The sequence below is a fragment of the Cervus canadensis genome, chromosome 25 (assembly GCF_019320065.1).
Source record: "Cervus canadensis isolate Bull #8, Minnesota chromosome 25, ASM1932006v1, whole genome shotgun sequence".
Taxonomy (NCBI): Eukaryota; Metazoa; Chordata; class Mammalia; order Artiodactyla; family Cervidae; genus Cervus; species Cervus canadensis.
The window spans coordinates 16,683,734-16,709,568 of record NC_057410.1 but is presented as its reverse complement, the minus strand read 5'-3'; the positions used below and the strand labels follow the sequence as shown (position 1 = coordinate 16,709,568).

At 35.8% G+C, this 25,835-nt stretch overlaps 1 protein-coding gene across 2 annotated transcripts in view; it reads right to left on the bottom strand.

The window, feature by feature from the left end:
* CNTN1 (contactin 1) overlaps positions 1–25,835 on the bottom strand; it is a 390,272-nt gene that overhangs the window by 166,189 nt on the left and 198,248 nt on the right. The window lies entirely within an intron of this gene.

The following is a 25,835-nucleotide window of genomic DNA, read 5'->3' as shown; positions in this document are numbered from 1 at the left end:
TCACCACAACCATATCTGTATAAGAATTTTTTAAATTCATAGACATTATACAAGAGTTATATGTTAGCATTGCCTGTTGGTGGTTTATGGAAAATCTTTGCCAGAAAAGCTAAATTTTTAAATGTCAAAGTATATGATTGATAACATGTTTATTCCCTTTATCTGCTTTCACTTCTTTCCTTTATTCGTTCAACAAAATATAAATAATTGTTCCTTATAAGAGAGAAGCTAGGTTTTGTGTGTCAAAATCTTTAAAATTTGGAGAGCTGTCCTTAAAGATAAGAAGACAAAAGTATTAATATAAACTAAGCTACAGAGACTTCTCTGGTGGTCCAGTGTTTTAGAATCTGCCTTGCAATTCAGGGGACACAGGTTCAATCCCTGGTCGGGGAACTAAGATCACACATGCCATGGAGCAAATAAGCCCATGTGCCATAACTACTGAGTCCACTCACCACAACTAGAAAGTCCATGAGCTGCAATGAAAGATCCTGCACTACACATGGAAGATCCCACATGTAGCAACTAAGATGCAACACAGCCAAATTAAAACAAATACTAATAAATAAATAAACTACGCCACAAAACTATGCATCAGTCTAAGTAAATATCTTGCTTTTATAAAATTCCGTAAAAACTTCTGACCACATGATTATACTGGTTTCAAGGCATCAAAATAGCTTCATTTTAGTGAGGGGCTCTTTGACTTAAGCCTCATTATCTTTGTAGATCCATCTGTGACCAAGCACACAGATAAAAGAATCAAAAAGAAAGACATTCTGCAGCACCCCTCCTTCCCCGCAGCAGGAATGAACTAGCGAACCTGAACAAGAGACCACCTCCGCCCGCCTGTGTCAGGGCAGAAATTAGACACTGAAGAGACTGGCACACAGAAGCCAAATAAACAAAGGGAACCGCTTCAGAAGGGACCAGTGCAACAGATTAAAATCCCTGTAGGAAAAACAGACTACACTGGAAGGGGCCTATAGATATCGAGAAGTGTAAGCTGGAATGAGGAGCTATCTGAAACTGAACCGAACCCACACTGACCGCAACAGCTCCAGAGAAATTCCTAGATATACTTATACCTCTCTTTTTTTAATTAAAAAATTTTTTTTCTTTTCTTTTCTTTTTTATTTTTTCTCTTTTATTTTCTTTTAAAATTCCCTATTACTCCCCCATTACTCCTTAACTTTCATTTTCATATATTTTTATAATTTTTTTAATTAGGAAAAAAAATTTTCACTGGGTGAAACCTTCACAATAAAAAGGAACCACAGACCTCCAGGATACAGAAAACCCACTCCAGACACAGCAATCTAAACAAGATGAAAAAGCAGAGAAATACCCAACAGGTAAAGGAACATGAAGAATGCCCACCAAGTCAAACAAAAGAGGAGGAGATAGGGAATCTACCTGAAAAAGAATTTAGAATAATGATAATAAAAATGATCCAAAATCTTGAAAACAAAATGGAGTTACAGATAAATAGCCTGGAGACAAAGATTGAGAAGATGCAAGCAATGTTTAATAAGGACCTAGAAGAAATAAAAAAAGAGTCAAATAAAAATGAATAATGCAATAAATGAGATCAAAAACACTCTGGAGGGAACCAAGAGTAGAATAATGGAGATAGAAGATAGAATAAGTGAGGTAGAAGATAAAATGGTGGAAATAAATGAAGCAGAGAGGAAAAAAGAAAAAAGAGTCAAAAGAAATGAGGACAACCTCAGGGACCTCTGGGACAATGTGAAACGCCCCAACATTCGAATCATAGGAGTTCCAGAAGAAGAAGACAAAAAGAAAGGCCATGAGAAAATACTCGAGGAGATAATAGCTGAAAACTTCCCTTAAATGGGGAAGGAAATAGCCACCCAAGTCCAAGAAACCCAGAGAGTCCCAAAGAGGATAAATCCAAGGCGAAACACCCCAAGACACATATTAATCAAATTAACAAAGATCAAACACAAAGAACAAATATTAAAAGCAGTAATGGAGAAACAACAAATAACACCCAAAGGGATTCCCATAAGGATAACAGCTAATCTATCAATAGAAACCCTCCAGGCCAGAAGGGAATGGCAGGACATACTTAAAGTAATGAAAGAGAATAACCTACAACCTAGATTACTGTACCCAGCAAGGATCTTATTCAGATATGGAGAATTCAAAAGCTTTACAGACAAGCAAAAGCTGAGAGAATTCAGCACCACCAAACCAGCTCTTCAACAAATGCTAAAGTATATTCTCTAGACAGGAAACACAGAAAGGTTGTATAAACGTGAACCCAAAACAACAAAGTAAATGGCAATGGGACCGTACCTATCAATAATTACCTTAAATGTAAATGGGTTGAATGCCCCAACCAAAAGACAAAGATGGCTGAACGGATACAAAAACAAGACCCCTATATATGTTGTCTACAAGAGACCCACCTCAAAACAAGAGACACATACAGACTAAAAGTGAAGGGCTGGAAGAAAATATTTCATGCAAGTGGAGACCAAAAGAAAGCAGGAGTCGCAATACTCATATCAGATGAAATAGACTTTCAAATAAAGGCTGTGAAAAGAGACAAAGAAGTACACTACATAATGATCAAAGGATCAATCCAAGAAGAAGATATAATAATTATAAATATATATGCACCCAACATAGGAGCACCACAATATGTAAGGCAAATGCTAACGAGTATGAAAGAGGAAATTAATAGTAACACAATAATAGTGGGAGACTTTAATACCCCACTCACAACTATGGATAGATCAACTAAACAGAAAATTAACAAGGAAACACAAACCTTAAATGACACAATGGACCAGCTAGACCTAGTTGATATCTATAGGACATTTCACCCCAAAACAATCAACTTCACCTTTTTCTCAAGTGCACACGGAACCTTCTCCAGAATAGATCACATCCTGGGGGGGGGCCATAAATCTAATCTTGGTAAATTCAAAAAAATTGAAATCATTCCAGTCATCTTTTATGACCACAGTGCAGTAAGATTAGATCTCAATTACAGGAAAAAAATTATTAAAAATTCAAACATATGGAGGCTAAATAACACGCTTCTGAATAACCAACAAATCATAGAAGAAATCAAAAAAGAAATCAAAATATGCATAGAAATGAATGAAAATGAAAACACAACAACCCAAAACCTATGGGACACTGTAAAAGCAGTGCTAAGGGGAAGGTTCATAGCATTACAGGCTTACATCAAGAAACAAGAAAAAAGCCAAATAAATAACCTAACTCTACACCTAAAGCAATTAGAGAAGGAAGAAATGAAGAACCCCAGGGTTAGTAGAAGGAAAGAAATCTTAAAAATTAGGGCATAAATAAATGCAAAAGAAACTAAAGAGACCATAGCAAAAATCAACAAAGCTAAAAGCTGGTTTTTTGAAAAAAAAAAAAAAATTGACAAACCATTAGCAAGACTCATTAAGAAACAAAGAGAGAAGAACCAAATTAACAAAATTAGAAATGAAAATGGAGAGATCACAACAGACAACACTGAAATACAAAGGATCATAAGAGACTACTACCAGGAGCTCTATGCCAATAAAATGGACAACTTGGAAGAAATGGACAAATTCTTAGAAAAGTATAACTTTCCAAAACTGAACCAGAAAGAAATAGAAGATCTTAACAGACCCATCACAAGCATGGAAACTGAAACCGTAATCAGAAATCTTCCAGCAAACAAAAGCCCAGGACCAGATGGCTTCACAGCTGAATTCTACCAAAAATTTAGAGAAGAGCTAACACCTATCTTACTCAAACTCTTCCAGAAAATTGCAGAAGAAGGTAAACTTCCAAACTCATTCTATGAGGCCACCATCACCCTAATTCCAAAACCAGACAAAGACGCCACCAAAAAAGAAAACTACAGGCCAATATCACTGATGACACAGATGCAAAAATCCATAACAAAATTCTAGCAAACAGAATCCAACAACATATTAAAAAAATCATACAACATGACCAAGTGGGCTTTATCTCACGAATGCAAGGATTCTTTAATATCCACAAATCAATCAATGTAATGCACCACATTAACAAATTGAAAGATAAAAACCATATGACTATCTCAATAGATGCAGAGAAAGCCTTTGACAAAATTCAACATCCATTTATGATTAAAACTCTCCAGAAAGCAGGAATAGAAGTAACATACCTCAACATAATAAAAACTATATATGACAAACCCACAGCAAGCATTACCCTCAATGGTGAAAAATTGAAAGCATTTCCCCTGAAATCAGGAACAAGACAAGGGTGCCCACTCTCACCACTACTATTCAACATAGTGTTGGAAGTTCTGGCCACAGCAATCAGAGCAGAAAAAGAAGTAAAAGGAATCCAGATAGGAAAAGAAAAAGTGAAACTCTCGCTGTTTGCAGATGACATGATCCTCTACATAGAACACCCTAAAGACTCCACCAGAAAATGACTAGAGCTAATCAACAAATATAGTAAAGTTGCAGGATATAAAATTAACACACAGAAATCCCTTGCATTCCTATACGCTAACAATGAGAAAACAGAAAGAGAAATTAAGGAAACAATACCATTCACCATTGCAACAAAAGAATAAAATACTTAGGAGTATATCTACCTAAAGAAACAAAAGACCTATACATAGAAAACTATAAAACACTGATGAAAGAAATCAAAGAGGACACAAACAGATGGAGAAATATACCGTGTTCATGGATTGGAAGAATTAATATTGTCAAAATGGCTATACTACCCAAAGCAATTTATAGATTCAATGCAATCCCTATTAAGCTACCAAGGTATTCTTCACAGAACTAGAACAAATAATTTCACAATTTGTATGGAAATACAAAAAACCTTGAATAGCCAAAGCGATCTTGAGAAAGAAGAATGGAACTGGAGGAATCAACCTGCCTGACTTCAGACTATACTACAAAGCCACAGTCATCTAGACAGTATGGTACTGGCACAAAGACAGAAATATAGATCAATGGAACAGAATAGAAAGCCCAGAGATAAATCCACAAACCTATGGACAACTTATCTTCGACAAAGGAGGCAAGGATATACAATGGAAAAAAGACAAGCTCTTCAACAAGTGGTGCTGGGAAAACTGGTCAATCACTTGTAAAAGAATGAAACTAGAACACTTTCTAACACCATAAACAAAAATAAACTCAAAATGGATTACAGATCTAATCATAAGACCAGAAACTATAAATCTCCTAGAGGAAAACATAGGCAAAACACTCTCCGACATAAATCACAGCAGGATCGTCTATGACCCACCTCCCAGAATATTGGAAATAAAAGCAAAAATAAACAAACGGGACCTAATGAAATTTAAAAGCTTTTGCACAACAGAGGAAACTATGAGCAAGGTGAAAAGACAGCCCTCAGATTGGGAGAAAATAATAGTAAACAAAGCAACAGACAAAGGATTAATCTCAAAAATATACAAGCAACTCCTGCAGCTCAACTCCAGAAAAATAAATGACCCAATCAAAAAATGGGCCAAAGAACTAAACAGACATTTCTCCAAAGAAGACATACAGATGGCTAACAAACACATGAAAAGATGCTCAACACCACTCATTATCAGAGAAATGCAAATCAAAACCACAATGAGGTACCATTACACGCCAGTCAGAATGGCTGCTATCCAAAAGTCTACAAGCAATAAATGCTGGAGAGGGTGTGGAGAAAAGGGAACCCTCTTACACTGTTGGTGGGAATGCAAGCTAGTACAGCCACTATGGAGAACAGTGTGGAGATTTCTTAAGAAACCGTAAATAGAACTGCCATATGACCCAGCAATCCCACTCCTGGGCATGCACACAGAGGAAACCAGATCTGAAAGAGACACGTGCACCCCAATGTTCATCGCAGCACTGTTTATAATAGCCAGGACATGGAAGCAACCTAGATGCCCATCAGCAGATGAATGGATAAGGAAGCTGTGGTACATATACACCATGGAATATTACTCAGCCATTAAAAAGAATTCATTTGAATTGTTCTAATGAGATGGATGAAACTGGAGCCCATTATACAAAGTGAAGTAAGCCAGAAAGAAAAACACCAATACAGTATACTAATGCATATATGTGGAATTTTTAAAGATGGTAATGATAACCCTATATGCAAAACAGAAAAAGAGAGACAGATGTACAGAACAGACTTTTGGACTCTGTGGGAGAAGGCGAGGGTGGGATGTTTCGAGAGAACAGCATCAAAACATATATATTATCTAGGGTGAAACAGACCACCAGCCCAGGTTGGATGCATGAGACAAGTGCTCGGGCCTGGTGCACTGTGAAGACCCAGAGGGATCGGGTAGAGAGGGAGGTGGGAGTGGGGATCGGGATGGGGAATACATGTAAATCCATGGCTGATTCATGTCAATGTATGACAGAAACCACTGCAATGTTGTGAAGTAATTAGCCTCCAACTAATAAAAATAAATGAAAAAATAAAAATAAAGTAACACGGTAACATAAAAAAAAAAGAAAGACATAGTCTGCTTGCCCTTAAAAAGTTCACAGATTGACAGGAATGCTTATGTGTACACAGGTCAGTGCAGGGACTTGTTTGGATCTACATATTAAACTTGAAAGCATGTTAATCATTTTCTAAAAACACTGCAAAATATGTCTCATATGGACCTGTGGTGGCACTGTAAGAAATTTTAAAATATGCCAGGGCATTAGAAAGAGACTTCTTCAACTGAGACACAATAGGCTCTTCAATTTGAAAACAAATGAAATCATTTTTTCAAAGAATATGTAAGAAATAGGATATAAGAATCTCATGTCATAGAATTGAATGTAAAATATAAATTAGAGCATGAAAGCAATTCTGAAAATACCTAATGTTATCATTATCAATATATAAATATATTTAAATGCTATCTAAAGCAGCCAAAATAAAATGGTAGTGTTTCTTGCATCATAATGACATGTAGAGTACCACTTATTTTTTTAAATGTGATGGACTTTAAGACCATATTTACCCCCTTTAATTTGCCAGAATTCAAGCATTTTCTGAGACTGGTAAAAATATTTAGTGTTACTACATGGACCAGGATAAATATTTTTCCCTTTTGGTGTATAGGTTATTTTTCAGTGAAAAATAATTTATTTCTTGAAAAAAATGAGTTGAATGTTTAGATCAAACATAGTAAAAATGAGCCAGTGGAGCAACAGGAAATTTTTTAAATATCTTTGCAAGAGGAAAAATATTCAACAGATAATTTTTAAATACCAAGATTGATTTATGACCAATTTATTTCTCTTGGACATTGGTAAGAAGATGAGAACTACACAAATGTATAGATTGTATTAAGTCTAGACTTTTAAATTTAAATTTTATTTTATTTCTTTTACTAAACAGAACTGATTAGAAAGGAAGAGAAACAGGTAAATAAAGGTGAAGAATAAAGATAAATTCCTTCAGGAGGCAGGGGAATCAATTAAATGACCTAAAGAAGAATTCAGCTTTTTATTTTGTTATCATTAGTATTCAAATATAAACCTAAATTAAAAATTTTGAAACCTGTACACATTATTTATATCTCTTAAAGTTTAAGAAAATGGACATTTCCGCATTTTCTCAGCCCATTGGTTTCTAATTCTTTTCACTGAGATATACACAATAATTAAGATGAGTTCCTCTAATGAGGAAGGGAGAAAGGCAAACAACTATGCCAAACTGCTGTGTCAATCAAACAGTTCTCTTTGTAAAGATCAACTTAGAGAATATATTTGCAAACATTTTGCAAATTACAAGGCATGTGCAGTTTAATGTGTCAGTGATTATTGGATTTTAAATAGTCCAAATTTATCAATTAATAAACCTAAATTGATAATAAATAATTCTAAATAATAATGCTACATACTAATAATATTCATCTTAAGAGCAAGGGATGCTGCTGCATTTTTTTTATTGACTGTAGAGGAAGCAATACTGACCAGAGAGAAAAAGAATCAGATAAAATTAAAAGAACAATTACTCTGAAGAGTATCCTTCAGATGATTAATTTTGACAAATTATGTGAGTGAGATCTTGGTCTGTTTACCTTATTAACCATATAGGGAATCTGGGAAAGAATGAGGGCAGGTCTAATGGAAGAGTAACTATGAGTGAGCAATTTCAAGAAACTAAAAATAAGATACAGAAGAATTTTCTAGGTCAAGGATATTATTTATTTCTTTCTTAGACAATACCCACAGTATATGGGAGCCTGAGGTAAGGCATAGTCAAAGGTAATCCAGAAAGTCAGCCAGATCTAGTCTGAAACTTGGCTCAACCACTCTTTAGCTTGCAACTTTGGGAAAATTACTCAAATTCTGACTCATGCACAAAACATGAAAAACAAATGTGCATTTCATAGAACTCTTGCATGTGTCATGTAAGATTATGCACGTGAAACGCTTACTGTGAAAGTAGTAAATAAATATTAACTATTATTCTTCTAGGCCTTAGGGCCCATCAGGCTACAAGAGACAATGACATATTACTTGTTTATTGTTGTGTCTCTAATGCCTGGCACTGAGAAGTCATTTGATATATATTTATTGAAGAAATGAGTGGACCATTCCATAACTGTATTTCAAAACACTTGCCACAAACAAATTAAAATTTAACTTTAGTTCCTTCAAATAAGCATAGAATACTTACAATAGGTAGTAAAGAATATTTCTTACTGGGGCTCTGGTCTCCATTACAGATTATTACTGCTTATATATATATACCCTAGAAGAGGATCGTCTAAGTAGCAATATTTTAAAGCATTTTTAGTATGCATTTTATTGAGTTTTATTGACTGTCTTCCAATTTCAATATTTTCATTCTTGTCAGGAGACATTTTTTATTATCTTGAGGCAAACTATCTTTTCCTTCACTCCAAAATATTGCCTATTTCAATAGGACAGTGAGTGATTATCCTGGCAGCATGTAATTTATTTTATTTAATGGATTTCTTTCTGTTTCAGTATAAAAGCATCTCTCACATCATCTTCTGCTACTGATTTGTTCTGTTGTGTCACCAGTTATCCCATCACTTGTGACTCCTGATCCCGTCCTCTCAGACTGCAGCAGAGGAGAGGGGGCAAGGCTGAGCCCACACTTGCTAGTGCAGAAGAAATAGCTCTTCTTAATTCCCCCTTGAGGACCTACCACTCAGCAATCCACAGCCAGCTCCCAGCCCCCACAGGCCTGAAAGTGTTGTAGCAAGTGAAGTGGCATAAGAAGAAAACAACTCAAAGATGTGCCAATAGAAGTAGGCCTTTTCTTCTCAAGATCCAAAAGAGCAGAATGACCAGAACCTGGGGATGCATTTCTGTCCACATGCCATGCTGTGCTAGAAAACAGCTCCCTGGTTTCTCCTCTCTCCCCAAGGCCTTTTCGCCAGGTCCTGCAGATGGCTCATCTCACAACTTAACCACAGCTCTTTAGGTGTCTAGTGACTGGTGATTCCCTAACATGTATTGGCGCTATAGTATTACTATAGTAATATAGTATAATATAGAATACTATAGTATTCTCCAAACAATTCAACATCGTTTACTAAGACACTTACTTATGTATTTAAACAACTACAAAAACAAAAATATAATAAGGCAACACAGGGTGACAGTCTTTATCTCCTTCCTTCATGCTCTCTTCTGCCTTTCCACACTTTTTTTTCCCCCTCTCTCTCTTTACTTTAGATGATGCTAAGGTTCTCCTTTGAAAAATCTGGTCCATATCTATGTATGCATTTTTCTGCTAGACAGACATCATCTAGTTCTTGTCTTGTTTTGTTCTGTCATGAGATATTCCATATAAATTATTTAAAAAATCTTCAACTATACATTAGCAAACATTTAGCCACTAACAGTTATTCACAAAGTATTTAGTACTGCTATATAATCAGAGTTTGCTCCAACAATACCAATAAATCTAATATTTCATTGAACTGATGCTTCTATAGGCATTTACATTGAAAGACAACAAAATTTAGAAATATGGATAAAATATTAATATGTAGTAGCAAATGGTGGCATCTCTTTTAGAAAGAAACAAGATTTGGCAGGATTTCAGAAATCTATTCTGATTGATCCTCAACAAAGCTCATAAAAGGTCATGTTAAAAATATTTAACCTAAATTTTTACTTATGATACCCATCACTCTGCTCGGGTTCTAAGGAACATTTGCCATGAATTTCAGTTTCCAGAAAATAGAGGAAATTTGTTTGTGCTGAGCTCAGATTATCCTAGGGGGAAAGACATCAATATCTCTTACTCTACATTTTAAAATCAGGGAACACTTTGTCCTCAGACTCAATCTGAAAATCTGCCTCTGCCGCACCCATCACTTAACCTTCCTGAGGTGTCAGTTACCCAGTCTGTAGAATGGAAATTCAAGTTCATTCTTCAGAAGATTATTGTGAGGACTAAATTATGCACGGGGCTTCCCAGGTGGCACAGTGGTGAAGAATCCACCTACCAGTGCTGCAGACTCAAGAGATGTGGGTTCAGTCCCTGGGTCAGAAAGATCCCCTGGAGAAGGAAATAGCAACCCACTCCAGTATTCCTGCCTGGAGAATTCCATGGACAGAGAACCCTGGTGGGCTACAGTCCATGGGGTCACAGAGAGTCATACATGATTGGGTACACACACACAAATTATGCATGCATATAGGCACACATCTGTGTGTGTAAGTAAAAGCCTTTGACATGGTTACATTGTTGTTCAGTCACTCAGCCCTGTGACATGTGTACATAATAGAAGTCAAAACACTGACATGAAATTAACTAAAAATCTCCAGAAATAAAGTCAGTATTTTTGTTGTTGTTGTTTTCTTTGTTTTTTGGCTGTGTGGCATGTGGGATATCATAGTTCCCTGACCAGGGGTGGAATCCATGCTCGCCGCAGTGGAAGTGTGGAGTCTTAACCACTGGGCCACCAGGGAATACTCCAATTAGTTTTGAATTTAAAATATGTGAATGTTTTAGAAAAGGGATATTATATATTTTAAAAGTCTTATCTCTCAGAAAGGGGATACTGTATACATTATATATTAAGCACTTTCACATCAATATTATACTGTCCCAGTATAATTTTCAGATGATTAAAAACAACTTAAACATAGACATAACTTCCTCTAGCTACATAATTACATATTTTAGGAGGTCTTCTTCAGCCTCTACTTGCTTCTTTAAACTCTATTATCAAATTATTATTGTCTCAGCTTAAAGCTCTATTATCAAATTATTATTGTCTTAGTTTAATAGTTTTTCTGCAAAGTTATTAATAGTGTTTTAGCAGCTTACAGCTGTGATTAAGTATATTTAGTAAAAACTTCTGAAGAACATACTGTTCTAAGCTAAGTAATAAAGTACACACCCAAGAAAAACACATTTTTTGAAAATGATTATAAACAGTATCCTTCTCTTCCAGACTAAAGTCAGACACTGTTCAACTAACAGGTAGGATGTGATAGTTTTCAGATTGTAACTACATTAGCTGCTGAAATCCCTACTACTTGATTGTGTGTGAAGTATACGTAAAAAGAGGAGCAAAATAATATGTTTCAAGCATTTTAATAAATATAAAATTATTGGACTGTGAAATTAATGACTTGGAGGCTGCTGAGGGAAAGAAAAAATCTGAAGGTTTTTTGAAGATATGAGTGTTGACAGCACACCCTGCATTTTACAAAACAACTGATTGTTCATATTTTTAGATAATTGAATTTATGATTAAATCAATTACTTGTTTATTTCCAAAATGATGTGATGCCTGTAGAAGGATTTAAAAATAATGCAATCCTATTCATGATATTTTTAACATACAAGTTTTTGTCAGCACATTAGGTCATGTAGGATTAATTGATATGAAGGAAGGGTGAAAGTATTAGTCGTTCAGTCATGTCCTAATTGATATGCTTTTTGTTGCGGTAATTTCAAGAAACTGTCTCTTTTATATGATAAATAAAGTCCTACAGAATTTTGTCCCCCATTTCAGGAGTATGCATGTGTGTAGCTAGACATCGCTTGCAATTCAAGAAAGTAGAGAAAGTCCTGGTTGAGTTGAAATTGTCTCCCCAGTGAAACTGACATGATGCCAAGAATACATCATTATTTTGTTTGAAATTACAAAACTGAGATGGTAATGGAAAATAGAGTAATAAGCAAATGAAGTGATAAGATTTCTTGATTATTTGCAGTTCCCAAATTATTGATTTTGGGTTAACAATGAACAAGGGAAGGGTTGTTTGTCAAGAAAGATTTAAAACTCAAACATATACCTGTGGGATTCTACTCAACCTCTTTCTCATCAGTGTATTAATAAGTTTATGAATCAGTTTATGAGGGAGATCAAGATGACAGAGTGGGGGGATGCTAGGCTGACCTCCCACTATGATCACATCAAAATATATCTACACATGGATCAACTCCTGCTGAAAACAACCTGGAGACCAGCAAGAAAACCTCTCCTACAACCAAACCTTTAAAGAAAGATCCACATGGAATCAGGTAGGAAGGGAGAAGAAGTGAATGGGTCAGGATCCAAGCCCTTAGCAGGAGACACAGAAGAGGAATGGGGATATCCCAGGCTCAGGGATCTTCCCCAGGAATCGAATCACATATAAGACACCTCAGTCCTGGATTCAGATCCTGGTAAGATGAGTTCCCTTAGCAGGTTTGAAAACCAGTGAAACTTACCAGAGAGCTATCAGAAACAGAATTTTCTCAAGAAGCATGCATGCAGATGCTTGCTTACTCCCAGTAACAGTGCAGAAGCTGTAGATTGAAAATTGCCTAAGACTCTGACCAGTTTTCTGTGATCGCCCCAGCATGTACCTTGGCCCATACCTGGCACTGGCTCCAGCCTTTCTGGCACCAATGTTGCTCTCCATTAGGATGAAAGCTGCCATTGCCAGTAGACTTCACACAATTAGAATGAAACCAGCTCAGATACAAACTTCAGGGCTTCTGCTCCAGCACCTTTGGCACCAACTCTGCCTTTGATAGGGGGATGACTGCCATTTAGCACAAGAGAACCCTTGGTTTAAACCTGGATCTGGCCCTAGCCACTCCTTCTTCTGATCAATTACTTTAGAAAAACTCAATAACTGAACTAAAAATTACACTAGAAGGAACTAAGCAGAATCGGTGACGTAGAAGAATGAATAAATGATCTGAAAGACAGAATAATAGAAATCACCAAATAAGAGCAGAATAAAAACAAATTTTAAGAAATAAGGATAGCTTGGAGGACCTTGGGGATAACATAAAGTGTGCTAACTTCTGCATTATATGGATCCAGGAGGAGAAGAGAGAAAGGGGTAGAAAATGTATTTGATCAAGTTATGGCTGAAAACTTCCTGAGGTTGAAGAAGGAAACAGATTTCTAGGTACAGGAATCACTAAGAGTTCCAAACAAGAGGAACTCAAAGAGATTCATACCAAGGCAGGTCATAGTTAAAATGACAAATGTTAAAGATAAAGAGAAAATTGTAAAGGTAGCAAGAGAAAAACAAAAAATCACTTGTAAGTGAATTCCTATAATGCTTCAGCTGATTTTTTCTGCAGAAATTTTGCAAGCCAGAAGGGAATGACATTATAATTTAAAGTGCTGAAATGAAAAACCTAAAACCTAGGATGCTGTAACCAGTAAAATTATCATTCAGAATTAAAGGTGAAAAATATAACATCTCAAACAAGCAAAAACTAAGAGTTCAACAATACCAAACTGACCCTAAAAGAAGTGCTAAATGGTAATTTTAATGGGAAAAGAATAGGCTTCAACAAGAATTTATAGGAAGGGCAAAATTCCACTAGTAAAGGTAAATATATAATAAAATTTGTGGATCAACAATTTAAATAAGCAAGTATGAAGATTAAAAGACAATAGATGTAAAATCTATAAGCTACAATAAACATGAAAGGGATATACATGATGATACAAAATATCACAAACACAAAGCAAGGAGGAGGAGAGTAAAAATTGTACCTGTTTTAGAATGTGTTTGAAGTTAAATGACTATCAATAAAACAAATAGAAATCCATGGTAACCATAAATGAAAAACATACAATAGATTATCAAAAACCAGAGAGAAAGGAATAAGAGCATAGTACTAAAGATAATCATCAAACCATAGGGGAAGAGGCTAAAAAAAAAAAAGAAAAAGGACAGAGGATAACTACAAAGACAACTGAAACCAAATAAGAAAAGTACATGCTCAGTGATAATTGCATTAAATGTTCAATGGACTAAATACTCCACTCAAAGGCAGAGGTGACTGATCAGATTTTAAAAAAACAAAAACAAAAGAAAACTATATACTGCCTGCTATCTGTTGTACACTATAGGGTTGCCACTCCAAGACTCTTTGTACTAGACTTGTAAGATCTCTCTGCCCAATAAACCATTGATATCTCTGTCAAGGGAAAAAAAAAATGCTATCTGCAGAAGACTCATTTCAGAGCTAAAGACACAGACTGAAAATGAGAGGATGGAAAATGATATTCTATAAAAATATAAATTAAAAAAAGGTTGGGATAGTAGTACTCATGTCAGACAAAGTAGACTTTAAACTAAAGAAACAAAATGCAAAAGACCAAGAAGGGCATTATATAATGATAGAGGGATCCTAATAAGAATAGGATAGAACATTTTTTTACATGTATGCACCTAGTAGAGGAGTACTTAAATATATGAACCAACTATTAATAGATAAAAGGAAAATCTGACTATAATACAAAAATAGTAGGGTACCTCACTTATATAAAAGAACATATCCAGACATAAAAGAAATAAGGAAAATTACTTTAAAATATACATCAGACAAGTTGAAATTAATAGATATTAATTAATAGACATAGAACATTCCATCTAAAACCAGCAATGAAATGCTTTCCAGGATAGATCACATTCTAGGCCCCAATACAAATCTCAAGAAATTTAGGAGGATAGAAATTATATCAAGCATCTTTTCCAACCAGAAAGGTACAGAACTAGAAATCAATTACAGGAGGAAAACTGGGAAAAATACAAGCATGTGAAGACTAAACATGTTACTAAAATTCCAATGGTTCAGTAAAGAAATGAAATAAGAAATCAGAAAATACAAATCAAATAAAACAAAAGCACAACTTTCCAAAATGAATTGGGTACAGCAAAATCAATTCTAAGAGGGAAGTTTGTAGCAAAATAAACCTACCTCAAGAAACAAGAAAAAACTCAAATAAACAACCTAATCTATCATCTAAAGAATTAGAAAAAGAACAAACAAAATTCAAAGTTGGCAGAAGGAAGAAAATAATAGCTATTAGAAAGGAAATAAATAAAATTTATACAAAGTGTAGAAAAAGATCAATGAAAGTAAGAGCTAGTTTTGGAAAGATAACAAAATTGATAAACCTTTAGCTAGGCTTATTATGAAAAAAAGAGAGAGAACTCATATAAACAGAATGAGAAGTGAGAGGTGAAATATTACAACTGCTATCACAGGATACAAAAAGTAATAAGGAATATTGCAGCCAAAACTAAACAACCTACAAAAATGGATAAATTCCTAAACATACAATCTTCCAAGACTGAATCAGGAAGAAATAGATAATCTGAACAGATCAATCATAATAATGAAGTTGAATCAGTAACCAAAAGACTTCCAGCAAACAAAAATCCAAGATTAAATCCCTTCATAGAGGAATTCTACAATGAATACTTAATATCTATCCTTCTCAAACTTCCAAAAACAGAAGAGGAGGGAACACTCCCATACTCACTCTACGAGGCACATTGTTTCTGATACCTAAACCAGACACAGGAACTATAAAAAGAAAATTATAGGCCAATATTTCTGGTGCTTACCTCTTGCAAAACCTATATGCAGGTCAGGAAGCAACAGTTAGGACAGGACATGGACCAACAGACTGGTTCCAAATAGGAAAAGGAGTACGTCAAGGCTTTATATTGTCACCCTGCTTATTTAACTTATATGCAGAGTACATCATGAGAAAAGCTGGGCTGGAAGAAGCACAAGCTGGAATCAAGATTGCTGGGAGAAATATCAATAACCTCAGATATGCAGATGACACCACCTTTATGTCAGAAAGTGAAGAGGAACTAAAAAGCCTCTTGATGAAAGTGAAAGAGGAGAGTGAAAAAGTTGGTTTAAAGCTCAACATTCAGAAAACTAAGATCATGGCATCTGGTCCCATCACTTCATGGGAAATAGATGGGGAAACAGTGGAAGCAGTGTCAGATTTTATTGGGCTCCAAAATCTGCAGAAGGTGATTGCAGCCATGAAATTAAAAGACACTTACTCCTTGGAAGGAAAGTTATGACCAACCTAGAAAGCATGTTAAAAAGCAGAGACATTACTTTGCCAACAAAGGTCCATCTGGTCAAGGCTATGGTTTTTCCAGTGGTCATGTGTGGATGTGAGAGTTGGACTGTGAAGAAAGCTGAGCGCCGAAAAATTGATGCTTTTGAACTGTGGTGTTGGAGAAGACTCTTGAGAACCCCTTGGACTGCAAGAAGATCTAACCAGTCCATCCTAAAGGAGATCTGTCCTGGGTGTTCACTGGAAGGACTGATGCTGAAGCTGAAACCAATACTTTGGCCACCTCATGCTAAGAGTTGACTCATTGGAAAAGACCCTGATGCTGGGAGGGATTGGGGGCAGGAGGAGAAGGGGACAACAGAGGATGAGATGGCTGGATGGCATCGCCGACTCGATGGACATGAGTTTGAGTAAACTCCGGGAGTTGGTGATGGACAGGGAAGCCTGGTGTGCTGCAATTCATGGGGTTGCAAAGAGTCAGACACGACTGAGCGACTGAAATGAACTGAACTGAACTGACTGATAGATGCAATAAATCCTTAACAAAATATTAGCAAATCAAATTCACCAATATAAAAAGGATAATACAGTATGATCAAGTGGAATTATTTCCAGGGATATAACGGTGGTTCAAAATCCACAAAACAATATGATATACCGTATTAACAAAACAAAAGATAAATTTCACATGTTCCTCTCAGTAACACTGGAAAGCACTTGACAAAACTCAACACCCATTTGTGATTAAATCTTTCATCAAAGATGGCACAGAGGGAACAGGATACGCCATTCAGTCCCTGAGTCATGTCTGAGGTAGCCTACCTTAACAAAATATTATTTATGACAAATCCACAGCTACCATCATACTTGATGGTAAAAACTAAAGATTTTCCTCTAAAACCAGGAAGAAGACAAAGATTTTCACTTTTACCATTTCTATTTAACATAGTTTTGGAAGTCTTATCCACAGCAATTCAGTTCAGTTGCTTAGTCATGTCCGACTTTTTGAGACTCCATCGAATGCAGCAACTAGGCTTCCCTGTTCATCAACAACTCCCAGAGATTGCTCAAACTCACGTCCATCGAGTTGATGATGCCATCCAACCAACTCATTCTCTGTCATCCACTTCTCCTCCTGCCTTCAATCTTTCCCAGAACCAGGGTCTTTTCCAATGAGTCAGTTCTTTGCATCAGGTAGCCAAAGGATTGGAATTTCAACCTCAGCATCAGTCCTTCCAATGAATATTCAGGACTGATTTTCTTTAAGACTGACTGGTTTGACCTCCTTTCTGTCCAAGGGACTCTCAACAGTGGTCTCCAACACCACAGTTCAAAAGCAACAGTTTTCCAGTGCTCAGGTTTCTTTATGGTCCAACTTTCACATCCACACATGACTAATGGAAAAAACATAGCTTTGACTAGATGGACCGTGGCAAAGTAATATCTCTTCTTTTTAAAATGCTGTCTAGGTTGGTCATAGCTTTTCTTCCAAGGAACAAGTGTCTTTTAATTTCATGGCTGTGCTAACCATCTGCAGTGATTTTGGAGCCCAAGAAAATAAAGTCTGTCACAGTTTTCATTGTTTCTCCATCTATTTACCATGAAGAGATGGGACCAGATGTCATGATCTAGGTTTTCTTAATGCTGAGTTTTAAGCACTCTTTCACTTTCATCAAGAGGCTCTTTAGTCCCTCTTTGCTTTCTGCCATGAGGGTAGTGTCATCTGCATATCTAAGGTTATTGATATTTCTCCCAGCAATCTTGATTCCAGCTTGTGCTTCATCCACCCATCGTTTCTCATGATGTACTCTGCATGAAAGTTAAAAAAACAGAGTGACAATATATAGCCTTGATGTACTCCTTTCCCAGTTTGGAGCCAGTCCATTGTTTCATGTCTGGTTCTAACTGGCTATGCTTCTTGACCTGCATACAGATTTCTCAGGCAGTAGGTAAGATGGTCTAGTATTCCCATCTTTTTCAGAATTTTCCAGTTTTCTGTGATCCACATAGTCAAAGGCTTTGGCATAGTCGATTAAGCAGAAATAGAAATTTTTCTGGAACTCTTTTGCTTTTTCTATGGTCCAACGGATGTTCACAATTTGATCTTTGGCTTTTCTGCCTTTTCTAAATCCATGTTGAACATTTGGAAGTTCTTGGTTCATGAACTGTTGAAGCCTAGGTTGGAGAATTTTGAGCATTACTTTGTTAGCGTGTGAGATGAGTGCAATTGTGCAGTAATTTGAACATTCTGTGGCATTGCCTTTCTTTGGGGTTGGAATAAAAATTGACCTCTTCCAGGCCTGTGGCCACTGCTGAGTTTTCCAGATTTACTGGCATGTTGATTGCAGCACTTTCACAGCATCATCTCTTAGGATTTGAAATAGCTCAACTGGGATTCCATCACCTCCACTAGCTGTGTTTGCAGTGTTGCTTCCTAAGGCTCACCTGACTTCACACTTGAGGATGTCTGGCTCTATGTGAGTGATCACACTGTATGGTTATCGTGTCTTTAAGACCGTTTGGTATAGTTCTTCTGTGTATTCTTGCCATCTCTTAATATCTTCTGCTTCTGTTAGGTGCATACCATTTCTGTCCCATCTTTGCATGAAATGTTCCCTTTGTATCTCTAATTTTCTTATTGGGATCTCTGGTCTTTCCCATTCTATTATTTTCCTCTACTTTGCATTTATCACTTAGGAAGTCTTTCTTATCTCTTTTTACTATCCTTTGGAACTCTGCATTCAGATGGGTATATCTTTCCTTTCACCTTTGTCTTTCACTTCTCTTCTTTTCCCAGCTATTTGTAAGGCACCCTCAGACAACCATTTTGCCTTTTGCTATCCACATTTGTCTGATTGCAATCCACAACAATCAGATAAAAATAAAAAAACATCCAAAAGAAAAGGGTAGAGTAAAATTATCAGTATTTATAAATGACATGACACTTTATATAGGAAATCCTAAGGTTCTACCAGAAGCTCTTAGAACTAATACAAGAATTATATAAAATTGGAGGATATAATGTTAATATACAAAAATCTATTGCTTTCTATACATAAATAGTGAACTTAAGAAAAGAGAAAGCAGGATAACAATCTTGTTTAAAATAGGAGGTGAAAGACCTAATATCTGAAAACTATAAAACACTGATGAAGGAAATTGAAAATGATACAAAGAAATGGAAATATATCCCATGTTTATGGATTGGAAGAAATAATATTAAAATGCCCACACTATCCAAAGAAATTTACAGATTTAATACAATCCTATCAAAATACCAAGGACATTTCTCACAGATGTAGAACAAATAGTCCTAAAATTGATAATAGAAGCACAATAGAAGACTGAATAGTCAAAGCAATCTTGATTAAAAAAATAAAAAGGCTGAAGCTAGAGCTACCACATTCCCTGTACTCAGACTATACTACAACGTCACAGTAATTGAAACAATGTGGTATGAGCATAAAAACAGACATATAGATTAGTGGAACAGAATAGAGATCCCAGTAATAAAGCCACACATTTATATTCAATTAATCTACTATAAAGCAGGCAATAACACACAATGGGGAAAAGACAAATCCTTTCAACAAGTGGTGCTGGGAAAACTGAAGAGTTGCATCAGTATGTACAGACTGCTATATTTTAAAATGGATAACCAATAAGTACTTACTGAACAGCACATGGAACCCTGCTCAATGTTATGTGCCAGCCTGGATGGGAGGGGAGTTTGGGAGAGAACGGATATATGTGTACGTATGGCTAAGCCCCTTCACTGTTCACCTTATAAGCTATCACAAAATTGCTAGTTGGCTATATCTCAATACAAAATAAAAAACTAAACAATGAAATTTAACTTTAATAAAAGGCTAACTTTAAATAAAATTTTAAAAGTTAAACAATGAAATTATAAGACTCCTTCACACCATCTACAAAAATAAAACTCAGAATGGTTTAAAGACCTAAATATAAGACCTGAAACCATACAACTCCTAGGAGAGATGAGAGTTGAAATCCCCTTTGACATAAATTAGGTAGCAGTATTCCCTTGGTTAAGTTTCTCAAGGTAAAATAAATAAAAGCAAAAAATAAACAAATTAAGCATAATTAAACTTAAAAGCTTTTTCACTGCAAAGGAAACCATCAATAAAAGGAAGAGATTTCCTACAAAATGGGAGAAAATATTTGTAAATGATATGACTGATAAAGGGGTTAATATCCAACACATACAAGAAGTCTATACAATTCAATATCAGAAAGAAAAAAAAATCCAAGCAAAAATTTGCAGAAGATTTGAACAATATTTTTTCAAAGGAGACATATGTACAGCTAAGGAACACATGAAAAGATGTTCAACATGGCTAATCATTAGAGAAATGCAAATCAAAACCATAATAAGATATCACATCATACCTGTCAGAATTGGCTATCATCAAAAAAAACTACATATAACAAACGGTTGTGGGCTTCACTGGTAAAGAACCTGCCTACCATGGCAGGAGACATGAGTTAGGTCCCTGGGTCAGGGAGATCCCCTGGAGAAGGAAACAGGAATCCACTCCAGTATTCTTGCCTGGGAAATCCCATGGACAGAGGAACTGGGTGGGGCTAGAGTCCATGGGGTCACAAAAGAGTCGGACACAATTTAGAGACTAAACAACAAATGACTGCAAGGATGTTGAGCAAAGGGAAGCCTTAGACACTGTTGGTGGAAATGCAAATTGGCACAGTACTATGGAAAACAGTATGCAGATTCCTCCAAAAACTGAAAATAGAATTACCATATTATCCTGCAGTTCCATTCCTGGGTACATATTCATAAGGAAATGAAAACACTAATTTGTAAAGGTACATGCACTTCGATGTTCATAGCAATATTATTTATAATAGCTAAGATGTAGAGGCAACCTAAGTGTTCATCAATAGAGGAATGGATAAGAAGAAATGGGGTGTGTGTGTGTTTGTGTATAACTCGGTCATTAAAAAATAAAATTTTACCATTTTAGAAAAACATTGATGGACCTGGAGGGTATTATAGTTAGTGAAATAAATCAGAGAGAGAAATATATATTAAATGTTATCACTTATACACGGAATCTAAAAGATAAACAAATGAGTATAACAGAAGAGAAACAGACTCACAGATATAGAGAACAAGCCAGCAGTTGCCATTGGGGATAAGCGGTACACAACGCTACATATAAAATAAGACACAAGTCACCTGAAACTATCCCGATATTATTAATCAGCTTTACTCTTATATAAAATGTATATAAATAAACTCAAAATCCTTAAAGTATTAAAAAAGTACTTAAAAGTACTTTAATACAAAGTATTAAAAAAAGTACTAAAAAGAAAAAAAAAAGTACTAAAAAGTATTAAAAAAGATACAAGGATACAAGCATTGTACTGCACAGGAACAGGCTACAGTCCATGGTGTCACAATGAGTCAGACACAACTGATTACACACACACACACACACACTCACACACTCACACATGCACTACACAGGGAATATGGCCAATACTTTTTAATAACTTTAAATGGAACATAACCTATAAAAATATTGAATCATTATATTGTACACATGAAACTAGTATTTTAAATCAATGATACTAAATATTAAAAGAACCCATTTATTATTCAACTCCATAACTTATTCCACTTTGAATCCTCAGAATCGAGTGCTGCTGGGTATAGCAAAGAATTGCTCTTCAAAATATCAAATGAATGCTAAATGAAACATAAAGCATAGCAGGTGAATTTTAGTAAGAGTTAGAAACGATAATGGGGAGTTGCCCTAATAATCTTCGTGTTGTCAGTGGTTGACATTATGGTTCAGGTTGGAAGAAACCGAATGGAGTCAGGTGTATGGATAACAAAACTGAAAGCAACATGGTAACTTCAGACACATGGGAACAATTAAGGAGCAGTAATGTGTATATGGGGGCTTTCCTAGAGGCTGCTTACACAGTAAAGAATCCGCCTGCAATGCAGAAGACCTGGGTTTGATCCCTGGGTCGGGAAGATTCCCTGGAGAAGGAAAAGGCAACCCACTCCAGTATTCTTGCCTGGAGAATCCCATGGACGGAGGAGCCTGGTAGGCTACAGTCCACGGGGTCGCAAAGAGTCGGACATGACTGAGCGACTTCACTTTCACTTTATATTATCTCATCAGATCTTGCCAAATTTCTGTGAGATTTTGAGAGACAGACCGAGTTCTGAGGATCACCCAAAGACACAGAACGAAAACAGAGCTCAATTTGAATTCTATTCCAGGCAGACTTAAATCCTTTACTTTCTACCATTTAACTTTTTTAGAAGATATTTAGCTGTTCTTGCTCTAAATCATAAATGATATTTTGTACATTCAATGATTAACATATTTTTCAAAATACTGTCAGTGTTTTCCAAAGTATGGTCTAGGAGCCACGTACATTAACAGTATTTGGTGTGCTTGTTAATAAAACAGATTTCCTACAATTCTCAAGAATAATTAGTCTCTGAGGGAACAACTCAGGTATTTGCTTTTTAAGCGAGCTTCCCAGGTAATTTGTAGGCATACTAAAGTTCAAGAACTATTGTAGTAAATGAATTAAGTGAAGGTTGGAATATTTCCACCAGTCAGAGAATATGCAAATGGTTTCTGAATTCATTAGGTCCCATCTTTAGCCAGTGCACTCTAAAAATCAAAGATATGAAACACTTAATAACCTACCTCTTAAAATTATGTCTACACTATACTTTGTTGCAGCATTTGGTCCGGGTTAGGATTGAATATCCTTTCTGTCTACATCTGGTTTACTTTGCTACATTGTAATGAACAAGCATTTTGATGTATTGCTTTGACACCTACCTGGAAGGTTTCCTACTTTTAAATGAGACCCTCTTGTTGGACTATAACGACATGACTGAATGTTCTATTAACTTCTCTTGTTGCCTACCTGTAGTTCAAAATGATCTGAGATAGCTGTACTAGTACAAAGAAACCTACTCTGTGATACTTTCCCTGTGAATCATATCTAAAAATCCAAAGTAGGATTTAATAAGTCTTTGACAGCAGAAAGAATTCCCCATGCCAGGAAGATAGAACTTTCAAACTTCTTTTCCTTTTGCCTTCCCACACATGCACAAAAGGACAAGATCTGTGAATAAAAAGTGCCAGGTTGACACGCACACTCAATTTACACTGGCAGTTTTAAAGACTTCCTGGGCCATAGTCTCCCTTTTGTATGGCTTCATTCTTCTGCGGAAATGACCACGTCTAACAGCAAGGCCTCACTGCTGCAGCCACTCTGCTGTTGAGGCTCCGCTCTAAGCCCTTCTATCCAAAGCAGCTGCAAAGGCCCATGATGTGAGAGACTGCTCTGTGCGGCAGAGATTTAACTGTACGTCCTGGGTATAAAAGAGCAGACCTTTATTCTACCTCTCCAATAAAGGCACATAGAATTTCATGCTGTTCTCCCACAGTTGATGCATCCCTGATTGCAGAATGAAGCTGATGATCTTGTAAATCCTACTGGCTGTGTTTAGGTTAAGAGAGATACCACATAGAAGGCACAGACCTCCTGAAATGGCAACAAGTAACCACTGACATTTCATTTTAGAAAACAAGGAAAGGTTACTGACTCCTGTCATTGTTTCAGTATTTAAACTTATGACTGACTTTTACTCAGATATTTTAGGCCCTTATTTCCAGAAACAGCATGAGAATCACTTTTTAAAATGTGCTTTAACTAGAACAAGTCAATAAGTGTTCATTTTTTGAAACACATGTAAGAGGATGTCATTGAATGTTTGTATGATTTAATAGACTTGTTTTTTATTGAATGCTATTCTAAGGCCAAGAAGTTTGTTTCATTTTCTTTGAAGAGTATAAGATAATCATATAAAAGTAGCTGGGTGGTAATTTTTAATTATTCATTATTTCCATATATATATATGAAGTATCTATCAAATTGAGACATTTCATGGCAGCAGCATAACAATTTGTAAATCAAAGACATATTTAGTGAGGAAATTTTTTTGTTAGAAATGCCTCAATAGAAGATTGCATTGTTCCTTTTTCAGTGCCTGATATTACCTGACATGATGTCTTATACATTGAAAATACTCAATTTAATATCTGTTGAATAAACTTAATGAACTATTACTAAAAGCAAATCACTGGTCTTACTTTTGACTCACAGATCCAGGCAAGCAGGAAAAGGTAACAATACTAAAAGCATACAGTAGGAAAGTATGTGTCAAATTCAGAGAACTCTGAGGCATTTAATACGACCAGGGCCTGCATTCATGGGAGCATTTAAGTGAAGACAAAAATGTTGTCAAATTATAGGACCTTAAATGTCATGTATTGAACTTTTGGTTTCTTCCACAAGCAGTGAGTTAAGTTTCTTTTGCTGAATTGTTCTGCAAGAAAATACAATCATAATATTTAATCCTAAATACTTTGGTTGATGAACACTGTTCTTCAGGCTCCTCTTCAGTGTTCTGTGACCAGAAGAGATATTGGTGAAACTCCCCAACTTCTGCACCCTGATGCATTCATAGCATCAAGGTTTCAGCTTGATAGGGATAACATGGTCATGGGCTATACAGAGAACTTTATCCCTTTTTATTCAAATTTATATCAAAGATTAATTAAATTGTAAGGCACAAGTGGATATCACTCCATTTATATGAATTTACAGAACAAAGATGTGGATTATTTAAAAACTGAAATATAAAAGTAAAGGATGTATAACTTCTGAAAATAATTTTATTCTTTCTAAATGTAAGTAATGATTTCTTGTGTCATATCCAAGTCTTATCAATCAGCAAATTCGGACTGGGTACCTAATATGTGAAAGGTGCCATACAAGCCACAGTTGCAAATAGAAGCAGAGGCAGGTATTCAAACTTCAGAATCTTGGAGTCTAGTTAGGCTCAAGATTCAGAGCAATCTCAGTGGATATCTCTTTGATCCCTGCTACCAACAGGAAACTTTACCTATACATTTACTATTTTAATGAACATGTATCTAAATATCTGAAACCCAGTGAATAATATTAAAATTGATCTTTAGAAAATTTAACTTACTAACTTACTTTTACTCTCTGCCTCAAAATTTATCAGTGATATGCCATAATTTCAACAAATATCTATTGAGTATCTATCATATGTGGTACACATTATACATTAAAGAAATTTAAAAACTCAGTTATAAGTTTTAGCTTAGTAGTTAACCACACTCTATCCCCTCTCATTTTGTAAGCCAGCCTGTGTTCTAGAAACTTAAGTAATCTTTACATGAACCAATAATGTAGCTACTACTCTTAACCTCAGTTCATGGATGTCTTACTGTATCTCACTGTGCGCTGAACCCAGGACAGGCTAGGCATGAGCAGGGAAGCTGGAAGAAAGCAAGGAGCTGAAGGAACTGCAGATATGTTTATTTCCTCTTGGCTGGCACAGCAGACGTAGCAGCTACAGACATGCTATATT